Source organism: Arachis hypogaea, chromosome 19 (assembly GCF_003086295.3).
Source record: "Arachis hypogaea cultivar Tifrunner chromosome 19, arahy.Tifrunner.gnm2.J5K5, whole genome shotgun sequence".
Classification (NCBI taxonomy): domain Eukaryota; kingdom Viridiplantae; phylum Streptophyta; class Magnoliopsida; order Fabales; family Fabaceae; genus Arachis; species Arachis hypogaea.
Window position 1 is genome coordinate 55836649 of NC_092054.1, and position 7326 is coordinate 55843974.

Here is a 7326-nt window from a genome sequence, read left to right on the forward strand (position 1 = left end):
GTTCAATCATAACCACCATGCTTAATTAATCCCATTGACTAAGATGGATACAAACCTTCAAAGATTGACTCAATTCTTGCTCAATCAATTCAATTCTTTCTTAATTCACTTGTCTCTAAATCTTTCTTTGCTTGAGGACAAACAATATTTTAAATTTGGTGTTGTTATGCATTTGCATCATTTGTAGTTTTCTTTTATGAATTTCATTTAAATTGCAATAGTTTTTGTTTTCTTTTAGTAATAAATTCATAGATTAGTAGAAAGTATGTTTAATACCTTGAATAATGTGTTTTATGAGATTTTGAAGATAAACTAAGCAAAACAAGACCCAAGAGGAGCAAAAAGAGCCTAGGACACACTTTCAAGCCAAGAATACACTTTGAAGTTAAGGTTACGCTTTGATTGACATGCTTTTGAGACCAAAAAGTGAAGAAATTGAGGCTTGGAAGCTTGGTCATCCAACGAGGGAGAAGTGGCATCCAACAGCGGTCATTGATAAACCACTATTTTATGATTTATAATGTGTTTAATTGTGTGGTTTTATCATGATCCTTACCCACTTATTCATATGATTAGCATGAATTTATATTTCCTTCCTAAAATTATTACATGATTGAAAACTTGCGTCCTAGAGACTTTTAATTATGTATTTTAATTCTCCTTTATTCTATTCGATGCCGTGATCTGTGTGTTAAGTGTTTTAGGCTATATAGGGCATGAATGAGTTGGAGATTGGAAAGGAAGCTTGCAAAAAATAGAAGGAACACAAGAAATTAAGGAGATGACCAGCGAAAAGTGACGCGGCCGCATGGCTCACGCGACCGCGCGGAAGAGAGGAAATCGCAGTGCGCGGCCGCATGGCTAACGCGACCGCGCGGATTGGAATAGCACAAGTGACGCGGAGGCGTGGACGACGCGCCCGCGTGGCAAAGCAAAATGCCGAATGACACGTCCACATGAATGACGCGATTGCGTGACATGCGCGATCTGCATAATCTGCAGAATTCGCTGGGGGCGATTTTGGGTCCTGTTTTGACCTAGTTTTCGGCCCAGAAAAGCAGACTAGAGCCAGAGAACATGCAGAAACCAAAATAACATTTATTCTACACAGTTTTAGTTTTTAGATCTAGTTTTTACTCCTCCTCTAGGTTTTCTCTACACACATTCATAGTTCTTAGGATTTTTATTTCTATTGCTCTTTGCATTGGGATATTGAGAAGAGTTATTACCTCATCAAGACTTCGTCATTCTAGTTCGTTTTCTTTACTTGGCTTTACTCTTCCATGTCCTTTAATTTACTCAATTTTATTATTGGATTATTTTAGAATTTATTAATAAAAGAGTTACTTTTATTTTTAATTGATTCCTTTGAGTTTTATTTATCATGTTTTTCTTTAATTTCCTTTCCTATGTTATGAGTTCTACATTCACAATGAGCGAGTAGTTCCCTAACTTGATGGGGAGTTGATTGAAAGAAACCCTTGAGTTGGAATGCTTAAAAGAGAAATTGTAATTGGGTTTATTGTTGGATTGCCATCTAGTCACTAACGCCAGTCCTTCCAAGTAAGCGAATTGGGACTTGTGAATAGAAACAGCATTCCAACTTGTTTGACTTTCCCTTACCTAGTAAAGGATAACTAAACAGAACAACCTTCATTTATCAATTAATCTTGAGAGTACTGCAACAAGAATAGGGCTTCTAACTAATCTACTCCCAGTCAATGCTTTCATTTAAATTACTTAATTTCCCCAATTTAATTTCCTGTTTATTCAACTCAAACTCTTTTTGAAAATATCTTATTAATAAAATAGCACACCTTTCTGCAACTCGTTGGGAGACGACCTGGGATTCATACTCCCAGTATTTTAATTTTAATTTTTGTGACAACCCTTCTAAATTGATAAGCGGATTTCTGGTTGGTTAAGAACTATACTTGCAACGCATATCTCATAACAATTCTTGACTTGCCAATTTACGCCACGTCAATTTTTGGCGCCATTGCCGGGGAGTTGCAATAGAGTGCTAAAGTTATTGATTGGATTTTATTTATTTGCATTTTATTTTATTTTGCTACTATGAGCTGCTTGTTTCTTTCATTAGATGACGCGTTCACTTCCTGATCCAAACTTGCCAGTATTCGATCCTGAGATTGAAAGAACTATTTCACGAATAAGGCAAGCTCGGCGTTGGTTAGTCCTCTCTGAAGGCGGATCTGAAACGTCACTTGAGAAAGAAACCAGTCCCCGTTTTACTGATTTAGTTGATTTACGTGCAGGTAACATGGCTGCAGCTAGGAGAGTTACTATCCAGGAGGCTAGAGCCCCTGATTTTACAATGCAACCATTTCAAGCGCATCACCCAGCGGTGGCTACAGACTTTAAAATAAAGACCGCACTACTCAATTTGATGCCCAAGTTTCATGGCTTGCCTTCTCAAGAGCCTATCAAGCACCTGAGAGATTTCCAAGCAGCCTATTCTACTGTCAAGCATGATGGTGCAGATGAAACTTCAATTTTGCTGAAAGCTTTCCCATTTTCTCTTGAGGGGAAGGCAAGAGAGTGGTATTACACTCAACAGCAGCAACTGTATCCAACTGGGATACACTGAGAAGAGAATTCTTGGAAAAATTCTTTCCAGCTGAAGATACTGATAAACTGAGGAAAGACATTTCCATGATTGTTCAGGATGAATCTGAGACTCTCTATGAATACTGGGAGTGCTTCAATAATCTTCTGGAAGCATGCCCCCACCATATGATTGACAAGATAGTATTACTCGGTTACGTCACACAGGGCATGAGGCCCCAAGATAAGACCACATTGGAAAGTGCTAGCAATGGGTCTATGAAAAAGTACAAGACCACTGATGAGGCATGGCAATTGATCAGTGACTTAGCTGAATCTACTCGAAATCACAGGCAGAAACAAGGCCGTTCAAAAGTCGTTGCAGAAGTATCCTCTAGCAGAGAGACTGTTGCTCTAACTCAGAGTATCTGTGAAATGACCAACTTGCTGAAGCAGATGCAATTGAATCAACAACAAGTTCAGCAAGCTCAACCTTCTCCACCACAGCAAAACCAACAGTTAGTCCCGTAGAGAGTTTGCGGAATCTGTGCTGATTATAGCTACTATACTGATGAATGTCCGCAGCTCCAGCAGGAAGACAACACCGTGGTAGCCACTCATAACTTCTATGACCGCCGCAACCAAGGGTACAATCAAGGTGGCAATTACAACCATGGATGGTAGGACAATTCTAACCATAATTGGAGGGACAACAACAATAACAGAGGAGGCAGAGACAATCAGGGAAATCAGAGGTGGAATAATAACAACAACAGGCAGCAGAACCCGAACCAGCCTTACAGAGCACCTCACCTGAGACAATCCCAAGGACCACAGAATACCCAACAGTAGACCTCTCAAATTACTTATCCTTCCTCATCTTCTAATGATGATTTACTACAATCTATTGATCGGAGACAACAGACCATGGAAAATAACATTAATACCACTCTAAATGGTCTGAACGCTACTTTGCAAGCTCTTGTCTCACAGATTGGATCAATAAATAACTCCAATAACCAGCCTTTGAGCTCCAGTAGAATTCCCTCTCAACCATTACCCAATCCAAAGGGTGGCATTAATGCCATCACCCTAAAGTCCGGAACCATACTGCAGGAGAGGAACCAGGAGGAGCCAAGCCCACCAGAACACACCTCAGCTGAAGAGGTAGTGGAAATAGAAGATGTTGAAGAGGAAGAAGACATACAGGACATAGCTGAAAAAGAAGAAGTTCAGCCATAGGAGGAAGCATCAAAAGGCACAGACACTGCAGAAGACACCACTCCTATTCCATTTTCACAACTTGCAAGGAAGCCCTGGAAGCAGCTGGAACCTGATCCCAAAATGGTAGAGATATTCAAAAAGGTTGAGGTAACTGTTCCTTTTTTTGATGTTATTCAACAGGTACCTAAATATGCAAAGTTTCTAAAAGATTTATGTATACATAAAGACAAAATTAAGGAATTAGAAACTATACCTTTAGGTAGTTCCATATCTGCTTTAATGGGTGGTTTACCTAAGAAGTGTAGTGACCCAGGTCCTTGTATGGTTAATTGTACTATTGGTGGTGTGATAATTTCTGACTGCATGTGTGATTTAGGAGCATGTGTGAGTATAATGCCTTTGTCTATATATGATATTTTGAGGCTTCCTCCCTTAAAAAGGTCGGCAGCTCGTTTTGTGTTAGCAGATAAAAGCATTATTATAGTGGTTGGAGTTGCTGAAGATGTATTAGTGGGCATTAAGGGGCTCACATTCCCCACTGATTTTTATATTCTGGAGATGCCCCAAAATGACTCAGAGAAGCCGTCATCAATCCTACTTGGAAGACCTTTCCTGAAGACATCAAAGTTCAAATTGGATGCTTTTTCAGGAACATACTCTTTTGAAATAGATGGCTGATTAGTAAGTTTCAATCTGAATGGAGTTATGAAGCACCCTCCAGAAGATCATTCTATCTTCCAGTGTGACATCATTGACGAAACCGTAGCTAAAGTTCACCAGGAGGAGTTAGAAGAGAAGCACACTGGACAAGGTCCGAGTGTGGGGACACTCTTGAACGACAATGATGGCACTTCGCCATTTTCACCAGCTTCAGACAATCCAGAGCCTGACCATGAGCAGAAGTTGGAGTTGAAACCCCTTCCTCCACACCTCAAATATGCTTACCTTGAGGACAAGCAAAAGTGTCCAGTTATCATTGCAAGGGAACTCACTTCTCAACAAGAAGAGCAGTTACTTAGTGTGCTGAGGAGGCACAAGAAGGCAATTGGGTGGAGTTTGGCGGATATAGTAGGCATCAACCTTCAAGTATGTCAGCACAGAATATTTTTAGAAGAGGGAGCAAGGCCCGTTCGTCAACCCCAGAGAAGACTGAACCCCACTATCTTAGAGGTTGTCAAGAAGGAAATGACCAGACTACTGGAGGCAGATATCATCTATCCCATCTCAGATAGTGAATGGGTAAGCCCAGTACAAGTGGTGCCAAAGAAGTCTGGAGGCACTACAGTGAAGAATGAGCATGGAGAGCTCATAGCAACCAGAGTACAGAACGCTTGGAGGGTCTGCATTGATTACAGACGCCTCAACCAAGCAACCCGTAAGGATCACTATCCTCTTCCATTCATTGATCAAATGCTGGATCGCCTGTCAGGTAAATCACATTATTGCTTTTTAGATGGTTACACAGGTTATTTCCAGATTCATATAGCTCCTGAGGATCAGGAAAAGACTACTTTTACATGTCCTTTTGGGACTTATGCTTACAAGAGAATGTCCTTTGGCTTGTGCAATGCACCAGCTACCTTCCAAAAGTGCATGATGAGTCTTTTCTCTGATCTTATTGAGGACTGTATGGAAGTTTTTATGGATGATTTTAGTGTTTATGGCGATTCCTTTAGCCTTTGCTTAGATGGATTATCTAGAGTATTAGATAGATGTGTCAATACAAACCTTGTATTAAATTTTGAAAAATGTCACTTTATGGTTAAACAAGGGATTGTACTAGGACATGTTGTGTCTAATACTGGCATTTCTGTAGATCCAGCAAAGGTGGATGTTATTTCTAGTTTACCTTACCCCTCTTCTGTGAGGGAAGTCCGCTCGTTCCTTGGCCATGCAGGTTTTTACAGGAGATTCATTAAGGACTTCAGTAAGGTAGCACTTCCCTTATCCAGACTACTGCAGAAGGATATTGAGTTCGAGTTCAGTGAAGATTGCAAACAAGCGTTTGATAAGCTGAAGACCGCCCTAACTTAAGCTCCAATTGTGAGAGGACCGGACTGGAGCCAGCCATTCGAAATAATGTGCGACGCTTCCAACCATGCAGTAGGAGCAGCATTGGCTCAGCGTGAAGGTAAGGATCCTTTTGTTATTGCTTATGCGTCTAAAACTCTAGATGCCACACAGTCCAATTACACGACTACTGAGAAAGAGCTTCTTGCTATTGTTTTTGCTCTAGATAAATTCCGAGCCTATTTACTTGGTACGAAGGTAGTAGTGTACTCAGACCACGCAGCTCTAAAGTATCTATTAGCTAAAAAGGAGTCCAAACCAAGGCTTATACATTGGATACTGCTATTACAAGAATTTGATTTAGAAATTAAGGATAGGAGTGGTAACCAGAATTTAGTGGCAGACCATTTGAGTCGCCTCGAGCACATTACAGATGACCCCACTCCTATAGCTGATAATTTCCCATTTGATAACCTGCAAGCAGTATCTGAGGTAATCCCTTGGTATGCACCTGTAGCTAATTATCTAGTTAGCCGCACCTTTCCTCCAAACTTTTCTAAGCATCAAAGAGACAAGCTAAAAAGCGAGTCTAAATATTATATATGGGATGACCCATATTTATGGAGATGTGGCGTTGACCAGGTAATTAGACGATGTGTGCCTCAATCAGAATTCCAGTCCATCTTAGAGGCCTGTCACTCATCTGAGAGTGGAGGACATTTTGGCCCTCAAAGAACAGCTAGAAAAATCTTAGACTGTGGATTCTGGTGGCCTACACTTTTTAGAGACGCTGCTGAATTTTGTAGATCTTGTTTCCCATGCCAAAAATTTGGTAATATATACAGGAGGGATGAGATGCCTCAACAAATTATGCTTTTCTGTGAAATTTTTGACGTCTGGGGCATTGATTTCATGGGTCCATTTCCAAATTCTAATGGTTATTTTTATATATTGTTAGCTGTGGATTACGTTTCCAAATGGGTGGAAGCAATTCCTACCCGCACTGATGATGCTAACACTGTTGTTTCCTTTGTGAGAAACCACATTATTTGTCGCTTTGGATCACCACGAGCAATCATGAGCGATCAAGGCACCCATTTTTGTAACAGGAGACTAACAGGATTAATGAAGAAGCATGGAATAATTCATAAGGTTGCAACAGCCTACCATCCTCAGACTAATGGGCAAGCCGAGGTGTCAAACAGAGAGATCAAGCGTATCTTGCAGAAGATAGTCAAACCTCATAGAAGAGACTGGAACACCAGGTTACAAGATGCACTCTGGGCATACAGAACAGCATACAAGACACCCATTGGGATGAGTCCTTTCCGCTTAGTCTATGGAAAAGCTTGTCATCTCCCTGTTGAAGTAGAGCACAAAGCCTTTTGGGCAGTAAAGGAGTGCAACATGGGAATTGAGAAAGCTGGAGCTGAAAGGAAATTGCAACTGCAAAAATTGGAAAGCCTTTGCCTAGAAGCTTATGAGAACTCAAGACTATACAAGGAGAAGATGAAGGCTGTACATGAT

General features: G+C 40.6%; 1 non-coding gene across 1 annotated transcript; it reads right to left on the bottom strand.

The window, feature by feature from the left end:
- Window positions 1–2652: 2652 nt before the first annotated feature.
- On the bottom strand, window positions 2653–2760 carry LOC112781512 (small nucleolar RNA R71). Its single transcript, XR_003192287.1, has one exon. It is a non-coding gene; the product is annotated as a small nucleolar RNA R71 (small nucleolar RNA).
- Window positions 2761–7326: the final 4566 nt, after the last annotated feature.